Raw genomic sequence first — 14026 nt, forward strand, 5'->3', positions numbered from 1 at the left:
ATCTCAAAAAAAAGAGCAGAATCACGTTTGCCTGATTCAACATTTGGCCACTTTGGACAAGAGTCTGATTTCTCAAGTTCAGATGATGCCTGGAACTCTTTGGAGTTGGAGAGAAGATGGTTTGGCCAGAGAAGATCAGAGGCTGTTTTAGGTCTTCTAGGATTCAGGAGACATACATAGAACATGGCTTCCATGGAGGTGGCAAGACAGGAGAACCAACGAACTCAGGCTCCAGTCATAAATATTTACTGGTATGCTCATAACACAACAATGACAGTCCTCAAAATGACATTCAACTTGGGTCCTATCCTAAGAACAAACACCTGGAGTGCACTATGAACTAATGTTTTAAATCTCTGTTTGCCTTGTGACCAGCACAATTATACTGCAGTATATTCTGTGTGTATTTTACAATATTCATTTTCCAATGTAATCACTTAAGTCATACCACAAATTTTGGAAAGTATATGACAAATCAAGAATGAAATCAGAGTTCAGAGCAACACGTAAACATGCACATGCACACATGAGACAGCCCTGGAAACCAGCCCCAGAGACAGGACCTAGAAGAGGTCTTGATGAAAGGCAGCCTGTAGTAGAACAGGCTTTGTTGCAGGTCCTACAGAAGAACGGGGTTGAGTTATGCAGCTTCTCCCATCCCTTTCTGGCCCAAAGCAAGCCCCAACCCCAACCACTTTGAGATGCTACATTATGTTTAACTATGGGAAAACTCACAGTGATCAAAAATGAATGTGGAAAAGTTTCAAGAAACCTCGAGTCTATAATAGCAAGTATCCTTGGCTTTGGCCGAAAAGCAAATTGATACCAAGTTGTTCTTAGCACTTCGCCAAATGGATTGCTGTTTCCTTGTGCCTGGAGCACCCAAAAAGGGAATGAGGGCTGAGGCTGCTGTGTTTATAGCTCTTTGCCAAGATACCTCTCCCAGTACCCTCTTTTAAGGCAAAGAACCCTGCTCCAATAGCATTGTGTCCTGACAGCCCTGTGGACCCCTTTGATGATAACCACATACTCTTGCTTCACCTCTGTGCTTGTCCTTAGGACCTAACAGCCTAAGAAGGAGAGGCAGAACCTGCTTATTCCCTTCTTTCCTTGCCTGTCTCATTTCCTGGTCTTTCTTCCACTTGGAAAATTTGAGTCAGATTTCCATGTGTCTTCCACCTAGGCCTTACAGGAAACCACTTCCTTTTATACATCTTTGGGTGCCCTATGTGGAGGGGATCCTCACACACTCTCCCTGGCTCTGACTCCTTCCCCTTCCCCTAAATCTATAGTGTCCATCTTCTACCCCTGCCTTGTGAAATTTCATAAGGAGGAAGTTGCTCAACATCTATCAAGACTCATAGAAGATAAAGGGCTGTAAGAAATTTGGAAACTTCACATTCAGATTGCTGCTAAGAACTCAGATCAAGATGTGGTATACAGGACATATACATAAATTGTTGGGTTTAGTGCAAAATGAAAATGCAGGGTCCCTTGTTCAAAAATCATTAAGAATTTCAAGAAGGTGACAATAGAGCACAAAACAAATGTGAGGCCCTTCTGGGAGCAGGGCCCTTTTAAGTATGGAGGCTTGTGTGACTCCGCAGGTTGCATGCCCAGGAATCTAGCCCTGATGGTATATTTTGCTCAAATATCCTTTGGTTAAGCATCTAAAACACACCCATACCACCCCGTCTCCCAATTCTGGACAGCATTCTGTAACATTATTACAATACATGTTAATAACTGATTAGGGCTGGGAATGGAACTAAGATCTCTGCTTTTATCCACTGTATGAGGATCCCCTCCATATAAATGATCTTCTACGCAGGCTTCTACCAAAACCTCATTCTCTGAGCCATATATCTTTTTCAACCTGGAAAACAATGGACCCATGACAGTGGATGAATAAGAACAGAGGCTTTTTAGCCACTCAACTAGGAGATGTTGATAACAGAATAGTAGCTTTCTTTTATCAAACCCTTAGCATGTGCCAGACACAACTCTGTAATTTACACACGTCATCTCATTTGACATGTTTCAGGTATGAATTTTATTCCATAGCCCTAGCGCAAGAAGTTTCCCATACCTTTATAGGTTATTTCATGCCGCCCTGAGTCTACTTGCTCACACCGCCCTACCCCCAGCCATGACTCTGTGATGACAAAAATCTAAGGCACCTCCCATGGTGGTCACCACATGGAAAAAAAGCACCTCCTTCACCTGCTATTAGACATCATGCCCAGGACGCTTCCTTCTGGTGTCCAGAGACACTGGCTCTTCCTTCAGTCCAGTCCCCCAACTGACTTCAGATATACACCTGGACACTCACCTTCTCCAGCTGTAAGGACAAGCAAGAATTAGGTCTCCTCCATGTTTTGAACATCCTCAAATCCTGTCCCCTTCTTATTTCAAATCTTTGCATGGCCCTGAAACACCAAATACTAAGGACATCTCCAGATGGGGTATGAGACAGCAATATCATCAGCCTCCTTTTGCTGGGGCTGGGCTGGAGATAAGAGCTGCTTACACCAGAGAGTGTTTTATATTTTCCTTTAATAACTTGCCAGGCAACATCAGATGAAGAAACTTTGGCTGAAAGAAGCCATTAATCTAAGGTTCTATAGCTAGGAAGTGGCAGGGCCAGGATTTGAAGCTGCCTGATCTATTCCCCAGATGTAGGCCACCTGCCACCATCATTGAGATCACCTTCAGAGAGTTCATTCAGAACTTCGCAAGCCTCACACTGGCCTACAGAATGAAAACCTCTGAGGAGAACCTTAGCTTCTGGAATTTCTATCTGGAATTCCAGCCAACCTCACAATATTAAGTGGCAGACAGGCTTAAAGGTGTTCTTACCCCCACCCCTCTCCAATGATCCATGCTTCCTGGTGTTCACATCTATCTTAGTCATCTCAGGCTGCCATAACAAAATACCACAGACTGAGTGGTTTAAACAACAGAAATTAATTTCTCACACTTCTGGAGGCTGCAAATCTGAGATTAGGGTGATCAGCTGCCTTGGTTTCTGATGAGGGCTCTCTTTCTGGCTTATATATGGTTGCCTTCTCAATATGTCCTCATATGGCTTTACTTGGTGCATGCACATAAAGAAAGAGCTCTTCTTACAAGGTCACTAATCCTATCAGATCAGGGCCTCACCCTTGTGACCTCATTTAATATTACATCCTTAGAGGCTCATCTTCAAATATAGTCACACTGTGGGGGTGAGGGTTAGGGCTTCAATGTGAATTTTACTGAAATATTCAGTCCATAACAGTACCTTTGTGTCATCCCTTCCCTTTCAATTGACTTCCCCTTAAGGTGGGTTTTATGATTTCCTTTTAGAAAATGTTGTCTTGGCTGGGCATGGTGGCTCACGCCTGTAATCCCAGCACTTTGGGAGGCCAAGGCAGATGGATCACTTGAGGTCAGGAGTTCGAGACCAGCCTGGCCAACATGGTGAAACACTGTGTCTACTAAAATACAAAAAAAAAAAAATTAGCTGGGCATGGTGGCGTGTGCCAGTAGTCCCAGTTACTCAGGAGGCTGAGCCAGGAGAATTACTTGAACCCAGGAGGTGGAGGTTACAGTGATCCCAAGATCATGCCACTGCACTCCAGCCTGGCCTGGGTGGCAGAACAAGACCCTGCTTAAAAAAAAAAAAAAAAATAGTGTCTTGCTCTAGAAGCTCTCCTTGCTGTTTTGTTAAAGAAAGTGGACATGTTGGGAAATCCCAAATGGCAAGAAACTGTGGGTATAGATCTGAGGGTGGCTTCCAAGCAAAGGACAGCAAGAAGCTGGGGCCCTCTGTCCCACAGCTCCAAGGAACTGAATTCTGCCATCAACTTGAGTGTGCTTGGAAGTGGATTCTTCCCCATTCAAACATCCAGATGAGAACACAGCCCACCCGACATCTTGACTGTAGCCTTGTGGGTCCCTGAGCAGAGGACTCGGCTAAGCCATGCCTGGACTCCCAGCCCACAGAAACTGTGAGATAATGTGTGTTGTTTTAAGCCACTAAGTTTGTGGTAATTTGTTGTATAGCAAGGGAAAACCAATAAATTAGAAAACCCCACAGTCTTCACCCACAAGGCTGCATGGATGATTCCTCTCTTTTTTACTTCTACCCAGAAGCAACTTGTGTACTTACTGAGCATGACAAAGGGCATGTGCCAAAAGGCCTGCTTTTAAACTTTTTTAATTTCTTGATTATCAAAAGTAATAGATGTTCATTGTAGAAAATCTGGAAGCACACAAAAAGAAAATAAAAATTACCCAGAATAATTTCCTCCTGCCAACTCAGATAACCACAGATAACACATTGGCAAGCAGCATTCACCACCTTGGTTCTATACAGGGAGGCTGGATAAAGTTACAAACAGAGAATGTTCTGTACGGACCGTTTTGTGACTTGCTCTTTCCAGTGTCAGCCCACATTTTCTGAAGAATTGGAAGCATCAGAGGGGTGAATTTGTTTCCAGCATTTTGGGCCATTGCCAGATTCCATTTTTAACGACCTCAGGTTTTTCCCAGAGTGGGCTTTGGCAAAGGAGACTCATTAAAAGGAAACTGAGGCCAGAGAGGGGAGGACATGCCGAAGGCCAGATAGCCTGTTGGCACCCAGAGAGTTCCCTCCTTCCAAATTCCTCATAACATCGTAGCTTAGCTGCTGTATTCCCAAAACCCACACAGTGCCCCAGAGCTTTACCCTTGGAATTATTATCAGAGATAAGTTCCTTAAAGCCACAGCCTCATCTCCAATCAAGGGAGTTCCTTGGAGGGACTTGGAATAGGAAGAAGCTAGAACCCTCTGAGATCTGGCCATCCACCACCCATGAGGCCCAATTCTCCCCTGGTCCCCTGAGCAACTGAAAATCAGATCCTAGAGTATCATTTCAGAACTTTGAGCATTTGGGCTTCTTTTATTTTATTTTGTTTTATTTATTTATTTTTTGAGACAGGATCTCACTCTGTCGCTCAGGCTGGAGTGCAGTGGCGTGATCTCAGCTCATTGCAACCTCCACCTCCCAGGTTTAAGTGATCCTCCAACTTCAGCAACCCTAGTAACTGCCACCACACCCAGCTGATTTTTTTTATCCTTTGTAGAGACAGGGTTTTGCCATGTTGCTCAGGCTGGTCTCGAACTCATGGACTCAAGGGATCCACCAGCTTTGGCCTCCCAAAGTGCTGGAATTACAGACATGACCCACTGCGCCCAGCCTTTTCCTTTTAAATGTGAGTGGGAAGATAGGAAAGAGAAGGAAGGAAGAAGGAAGGCAGGAGTCATTTTATTCAATAAACTTTCATCAAGCCTCTGGAAGACCAGTCCTCTGTGCTAAGTACTGGAGCTATTGAGACGAGGTAGCATGAGGTCACTTTATTTGCTTATTTATTTATTTTTTGAGACAGGGTCTCACTCTGTTACCCAGGCTGGAGTGCAATGGCACGATCTTTGCTCACTGCAACCTCTGCCTTCTAGGTTCAAGCGATTCTCCTGCCTCAGCCTCCTGAGTAGCTGGGATTACAGGCATCTACCACCATGCCCAGCTAATTTTTGTAATTTTAGTGGAGACAGAGTTTCACTTTGTTGGCCAGGCTGATCTCAAACTCCTGGCCTCAAGTGATCCGCCCACCTCAGGCTCCCAAAGTGCTGGGATTGTGGCCGAGGTCACTTTCAATACTTAGTTTAACATTTGTAAACTATGATTGTTCCAGTTGTTTGTTGCTGTATCACAAACCACCCCAAAAAGCTTAGTATCATAAAACAACAAGCATTTTATATACTCATGATTCTGTGGGTCAGGAATTGGGCAGGACACAGTATGGATGGTTCATCTCTGTTCTTAGATATCTAAGACATCAGCTGCAGTGCAGTGCAGTGCAGTGCAGTGATGATGGCTGAAGATGGCTGGGACAGCTCAACTGGGGCCATGAGCTTGGGGCCTCAGTTCTTCTCCGTGATGCGTCTTCTGGGGTGGTGTATAAGTTAGGATTCCCCAGAGGGACAGATGTATATAAAAGGGGATAGGATAGGATAGATGTATATAAAAGGGGAGTTTATTAAGGAGTATTGACTCACACAATCACAAGGTGAAGTCCCATAATAGGCCATCTGCAAGCTGAGAAGCAAGGAAGCCAGTCGGAGTCCCAAAACCTCAAAAGTAGAGAAGCCGACAGTGCAGCCCCCAGTCTGCATCTGAAGGCCTGAGAGCCCCTGGCAAACCACTGGTGTAAGTCCAAGAGTCCAAAAGCTGAAGAACTTGGAGTTCAAGGGCAGGAAGCCTCCAGCACCAGAGAGATGAAGGCTGGAAGACTCAGCAAGTCAAGTCCTTCCACTTCTTCTGCCTGCTTTATTCTAGCTGCACTGGCAGCTGTTGGGTGCCCACCCAGATTGAGGGTGGGTCTGCCTCTCCCAGTCCACTGATTCAAATGTTAACATCCTTTGGCCACACTCTCAGACACATCCAGGAACAATACGTTGCATCCTTCAATCCAATCAAGTTGACACTCAATATTAACCCATCACAGGCAGGAAATGTTCAAGATGGCTCTTTCACTTCCATGTGTGGTATCTGGGCTGGGAAGTTGGGTAACTGTGGGCAAGGTGATGCTGCCTTTTCACATGGCTAGCTTGGACTTCATCTTAGCATGGCAATCTCAGGTAGTTAGACTTCTACATGGCAGCTGGCTTCTCCCAAAGCAAACATTCCACAAAAGAGGAAGTGGAAATTGTCACCCCTCTTAAAGGCAACCCAGAGGGAAGCCACAGTACCTTTTTATGACCTGCTCTTCGAAGTCACACACCATTACTTCTGCTTGATTCTGTTCACTAGAAGTAGGCCACTAAGTCTACCCATACTTGAGGGAAGGAGAATTAAGCTCCAACTGTTGAAGAGTATCAAAGAACTTGTGGACATAGATTTTTCAAAAGTACCACCACAACCACACAGTCCACTTCACATTGAGTAGTGGACCCCCCTTTTCTTTCTCTCTTCAATCCTCTGCTCTCTCAGAACCAGTACAAATTCCTCCTCTTGTCTCATAATGAGCAGTGTAACCGATTTCCTTTTCCTCCAGGTCTCTCTGAAACACTCCTGCCCTTATCTTCTACCCACATGAGCTTATCAGTGTATTTTTTTCATCCCATAGATAATCTTTTCCCTTCGACGAATTTTGGTGCCAGTTATTAACATAATGAAATTTCTATTTGTTGTATGAACTTTTGTATAGAGAAAATTATGTTGAAAGAAAATTCCATATCCTAATCAAGCAAATGTGGAGGCAAAAGGAGACATTTGAAGACAAGCAGGGATTCTGAAACTTTCCCTCCCATGCACTCTCTGAAAAAAAAAAAAATTACTTGAGGATGTGCTCCAACACATTAATAAAGGAATCAAGGAAAAAGATTTGGGAAGCAAGAAACAGTGGAACTAAAGTAGGAGAGAGTTGGGAAAAAATCCTAACTTGATAGCTATGCAGCAGACCTAAAATACAATCTGTCAAAACTAGAACTGGAAGTAAGAGGTCTCAGGGATGAAAACTTCAAGAAGGCCAGGTGTGGTGGCTCACGCCTGTAATCCCAGCACTTTGGGAGGCCAAGGCGGACGGATAACGAGGTCACGAGTTCGAGACCAGTCTGACCAACATGTTGAAAGCCCGTCTCTGCTAAAAATACAAAAATTAGCCGAGCGTGGTGGTGCGCACCTGTAATCCCAGCTACTCAGGAGGCTGAGGCAGGAGAATCGCTTGAACCCAGGAGGCGGAGGTTGCAATGAGCCGAAATCGTGCCACTGCACTCCAGCCTGGGTGACAGAGCGAGACTCTGTCTCAAAAAAAAAAAAAAAAAAACTTCAAGAAGGAAATAGATGCTTCATTTCCTGTGGGGGAGAACAAAACAAACAACAAAAACAAAACAAAAAAACACAGAAAAGAAAATAGATGCCATTGCACAAATTGAATAAGTAAAAATCTAGAAGTTCTTAAAGATGATATCCAGACAAAGGCTCTTTCACTACCAAAAAAGGAGAGTGCATTTAGAAGCTTTGCGGGGACAAAAACTATGCTAGAACAATCATGGTCAAGCTAAAATGCATATGGTTTGGGAAAACTGGTGAGTAAGAAATAAAGACCACTAAATAGCCATCTAAAACAAAGCTGAATTTATTGCCTTCTTAGCAAGTGAAAGCCATGTCACTCAAACACAAGCTCGACAGCAAAAATTAAATAGGAGTGAAAAAAGGAAGTGCACTAAATAAGGCAAGATTCTGAATTTTGGCCTGCAAGTGACTTACAAAGTAGATTGTCAAGTCATCTTCAAGTTCTGTGTCACTGACACTAGGAACTTGATTTTAAGCAAGTCCAAGATAGATTATAAAAGATTCCACGAGACCTTAGGTCATTCATCAGAGGTGCTTAATGTGCATGTTCAAAACTTAGCAAGTTTTTTGTTGTTGTTGTTATTTTAAATAAGTATGAAATAGTGCCTAGCCCATAGTAGACAAAAAAAAGAGGAAGGAGAAAGATTAATATTCTGAATTCATTATTTTGTTGGATTTATAATAGATAGTAAATAGATGTGTTTTCCGTGGGTATCTTTTTTTTCCCCCCTACAAGCACTTTGTCATTTTTATTGGATATTTTTCTTGGAGATCAGCCTTTTTTTTATTACCTTCTCCTGAAGAAAGTGTACTTTTTTTGTACTCCTCCTTGCAGAAAAGGGCAACTCCATAGACAGTGTGCCCAGAGTAGCCTAGTTCAGGTTTTGCATTTTGTTCCTGTCAATAAGTTTTTAAAGTGTGTGGTGTGGGGGTGTGTGTGTGTGTGTGTGTGTGTGTGTATGTGGTCTATTTGGCCATCATTAGTGTCTTCTGATTTTAATTTGGCAGGTGACAAAATGTTATTGCATGGAAATTTAAAGACATGCTTACTGAGAAAAACAAAGTTTAATAAAGTTTAATAAAGTCATCCTTATTGAGAAAAACAAAGTTTAACCAAAAATATAATGTTCTCATGCTCTTACTATTTCACAATCTCTTTTTAAATTTAGAAGAATATATAGAGAAGGGGTGCTTTGGTTTCACTTCAGTTTTTTCTTCTATTAAATTCTAGTAAAATAAATATTTTTAAAAACTGATGGCTGGGCCCAGTGGCTCACGCCTGTAATCCCAGCACTTTGGGAGGCCAAGGCAGGCAGATCGCCTGAGGTCAGGAGTTCAACACCAACCCGGCCAACATGGCAAAACCGTATCTCTACTAAAAATACAAAAATTAGCTAGGCGTGGTGGCATGCACCTGTAGTCCCAGCTACTCGGGAGGCTAAGGCAGGAGAATCGCTTAAACCCAGGAGGTGGAGGTTGCAGTGAGCTGAGATGGCACCACTGCACTCCAGCCTGGGCAACAGAGCCAGACTCCATCTCAAAAAAAAAAAAAAAAAAAAAAAGAAAGAAAGAAAAACTGAAACTCAATATCTCATAGTGATGGAATTAAGGATGATTTTTAAATTTTCATCTATATGCATTATGTCTTTCTGTAATTTAAAATTTTAACAACAAATAATGCCTTATAGATTGTCACTTAACATCGTAGTTAGGTTCTTGGAAACCACAACTTTAAGTGAAATAACTAATGTACAGTGGGTTCTCCAACAACATTTACTTCAACGTCCTTTCCTTCTAACCTTGATGAGGAAAAACAAAAACAAAAATATTTCATGATACGTTGTTTCCCTTAAATTAGCAGTTGATACCTACCAGGTTCGTTCTGCCCATGTGCAGTAAACCAGTCACTGTGACCAGATTTTGCAAAACAGAAAAGGTTTATTCACAGGGCAGCCCAGCAAGAAGGTGGGAGAACAGCTCTCAAGTCGGCCTCCCTGAAAATAAGGTTTAGGAATGTTTATGGATTAGAGAAGCGGAGAGGTCTAAGGCATAGGAAGAGATGATTGACATTGAGGAAAAATGAATTGGTGATCTGTGCAAGTGTAGTTGGGGTCATGGCTTTTTATAGGATGCATGTTCAGAAAATGGCTGCATTAGCATCATCAGAGGATAGAGTTTTTGTCCCTGTAATTCCAGAAGGCTACCTCAGGGGCATTTGCACATGCCCAGTTGAAGGGTTAGTGGTCTCAACCAGTTTGAACTGGACAGGAGCTGTCCCCAAGCTCCTGAAAAGCAACCTAAGCAATCATTAATTACCATGGCAACATATACTTCAGAAATGTTATCTGTAAGGAAGCCAGTGAAGGTCGTTACTGTGTTAAGCAGTGTGACTTTTAGCTACCTGGGTAAAATAATAATAATAATAGATAGCCGGGCACGGTGGCTCACGCCTATAATCCCAGCACTTCCAGAGGCTGAGGTGCTGAGTGGATCCCGTGAATCCAGGAGTTCGAGACCACCCTGGGCAACATGGCGAAACCCATCTCTACTAAAAATACAAAAAATTAGCCAGGCATGTTGGTGTGTGCCTATAATCCCAACTACTGGGGGGCTGAGGCGGGAGGATCACTTGAGCCCAGTAGGTTGAGGCTGCAGTGAGCCCTGACTGGGCCACCACACTCCAGCCTGGGCGACAGAGCGAGACCCTGTCTAAAACGACCACCACCACAAAAAAGCAAAAAACAAGCGAGTGACCAAAAGCAGCAAGCAGGGCAGGTTAAGTTTGGCAGACCTAATCAGATTAGCCCCTTGGTTTCTTGAACCTATCAATGACTTTTTTTCAGACGGCATCTCAGTCTTTCGCTCACACTAGAGTACAGTGACACCATCATAGTTCTTTGCAGCCTCCAACTCCTGGGCTCAAGGGCTCAAGCGATCCTTCTGCCTCAGCCTCCTGAGTAGTTGGGACTACAGGCCTGAGCCACCGGCCTGGCTTGTATTTTTAAACCATAAAGTTATTTTCATAAAAGAAAGCCAAATATATGTAAAAGGATATTGTTGACATCATTTATAATAACAAAAAAAGTCAAACAACTGAAATGTCTATCAATAAGAGAATGGAATAGTTATATTATGGCACCCCCATAAAATACTGTGTTGCTGTTGAAAAGAGTAATGTAGATTTATGTGAAGGAACATGGAAAAATACTTTAAAAAGCAAGTTGCAGAAAAATACATTCTCATTTTTATGGGGGAAAATAGTTCAGTTTTAATTACCCAACTTCAATTCAAAGGGCTGGGAATTAAAAAAAAGAGAGAGAGAGAGAGAGAGACACAGACATAGACAAAGAGATAGAGATATACATATGTGTTTATGTATAGGTATATGTCCGTATGAGTATATATATTTCAACATGACCCGTAAATGCAAACTGATACTAAACAAAAAAAAAAATGTATTTCCTGATGTAGGAAAATTAGTTAGACTTACTAAGGAAGGTACAATATGTGTTAAGACTGCACATACTGAATTTTATGAAACATGAACTATTTGAGGCAATTTTTAACAATAATAAATTTTACATTATGACCTGACAACTTTAGAAGCTACCACCTCATGACCACATAAGACATTATTACTTTACTCCTTATATGGGGACCAGAAATTATAGAAAGATGGAAACCTATCACTCAACAGATGCGGGACAGACTGCTACTTTGTTTTTTGTTTGTTTGTTTGTTTGTTTTTTGGGACAGAGTCTCACTCTGTTCCCCAGGCTGAAGTGCAGTGGCTGGCTATCTTGGCTCACTGTAGCCTCTACCTCCCAGGTTCAAGCGATTCTCCTTCCTCAGCCTCCCAAGTAGCTGGGATTACAGGCGCCCATCACCACACCCAGCTAATGTTTGTATCTTTAGTAGAGATGGGGTTTCCGCATGTTGGCCAGGCTGGTCTCGAACTCCTGACCTCAGGTGATCCACCTGCCTTGGCTTCCCAAAGTGCTGGGATTACAGGCATGAGCCAGCGTGCCTGGCCCAGACTGTTACTTTGTGGGTTTTTTTGTTGTTGTTTATTTGTTTTTTTTGAGATGGAGTTTCACTCTTGTTGCCCAGGCTGGAGTGCAATGGCGTGATCTCAGCTCACCACAGCCTCTGCCTCCTGGGTTCAAGCGATTCTCCTGCTTCAGCCTTCCAAGTAGCTGGGATTACAGGCATGTGCCCCCACACCCAGCTAATTTTGTATTTTTAGTAGAGACGGGGTTTCCCCATGTTGGTCAGGTTTGAACTCCTGACCTCAAGTGATCTGTTCGCCTCGGCCTTCCAAAGTGCTGGGATTACCGGTGTGAGCCACCACGCCTGGCTGTTACTTTGACTACTTACTCACATACAGTTTTATATTTGAATTTGTACAATTTATTACATACTTTATAATTTTTTAATTATAAAAATGTCTGTATTTATATATCTTTCTAAGTACATATATATTCGTAAAACACTATTTTTAATGGTTCCATATAGTTAGACACTTAAGTTTGTATAAATTTTTTTTTTTTTTTTTTGAGACGGAGTCTCACTCTGTTGTCCAGGCTGGAGTGTAGTGGTGTGATTCGGCTCACTGAAAGCTCCGCCTCCCGGGTTCACGCCATTCTCCCGCCTCAGCCTCCCGAGTAGCTGGGACTACAGGCGCCCGCCACCACGCCCAGCTAATTTTTTGTATTTTTAGTAGAGACGAGGTTTCACCATTGCCAGGATGGTCTCGATCTCTGACCTCGTGATCTGCAGACTTTGGCCTCCCAAAGTGCTGGGATTGCAGGCGTGAGCCACCATGCGTGGCCAAGTTTTTATAATTTTTTATAATTAGGAACATTCTTACACATAAACTCTTATTCATGTTGCCATTTATTCTCATTCAAATTCATCCTAAATTGGAAAAGAAAGGATATGCATTAACAATATACTTGTGGCTGGGTGCAGCAGCCTATAATCCAAAAATTAGCTGGGCATGGTGGTGCATGCCTGTATTTCCGGGTACTTGGGAGGCTGAAGTGGGAGGATCACCTGAGCCCCGGAGGCCAAGGCTGCTGTGAGTTGTGATTGTACCACTGCACTTCAACCTGGGCAACAGAGTGAGATCCTGTCTCAAAAAACGAAAACAAAAAAAAACTTTGTGAAGATAAAGCAAAATAGTGTTTGAAAAGAACCTCACTTCCGTAGCATTTCTCTGTCACTGGCCTAGATCCCAGGTCTGAAGAACACTGAAGGTCAAACAAGTGTCTGGGCTCCATTCCAGTTGCCCCAGCATCAGCTAGCTTCTGAATGGGGCATGAACCCTGACCCTGACCTAAAGAAACTCACAGTCCAGAGGAGAAAACAAACATGAATTACTGCAAAACAGTATAACTCATGTTACAATGGAAACACACAATAGAAGACCTCTCGAATGTTAATGTACACACCCAATACCTGGGGATCTTTTAAAATGCAGATTCAGGCCGGGCGCAGTGGCTCACACCTGTAATCCCAGCACTTTGGGAGGCCAAGGCAGTCAGATCACCTGAGGTCAGGAGTTCAAGACCAGCCTGACCAACATAGTAAAACCCCGTCTCTACTAAAAATACAAAAAAATTAGCCGGGCATGGTGACGGGCACCTGTAGTCCCAGCTACTCAGGAGGCTGAGGCAGGAGAATGGCATGAACCCAGGAGGCGGAGCTTGCAGTGAGCTGAGATCAGGCCACTGCACTCCAGCTTGGGCGACAGAGCAAGACTCCGTCTCAAAAAAAAAAAAAAAAACAACAACAAAAATTAGCCGGGTGTGGTGACGGGTGCCTGTAATCCCAGCTACTTGGGAGGCTGAAGCGGGAGAATTGCTTGAACCCAGGAGGCAGAAGTTGCAGTTAGCTACGATGGTGCCATTGCACTCCGGACTGAGCAATAAGCGCAAAACTCTATCTCAAAACATAAAATAAAATAAAATGCAGATTCAGAAGGTCTGGTGTGGAACCTGAGATTCTGCATTTCTACCAGTTCCCAGGTGATGCCAAAGCCACTTATTTGCAGACCACACTTTGAGTAGCAACAGTATAGATAGAAGTAAGCAAAGTTTTACAGATACCCAAGCAGAGTTTCAAGAGATGAATAAGAATTTCCC

The sequence above is a fragment of the Pan troglodytes genome, chromosome 23, assembly GCF_028858775.2.
Source record: "Pan troglodytes isolate AG18354 chromosome 23, NHGRI_mPanTro3-v2.0_pri, whole genome shotgun sequence".
Classification (NCBI taxonomy): Eukaryota; Metazoa; Chordata; class Mammalia; order Primates; family Hominidae; genus Pan; species Pan troglodytes.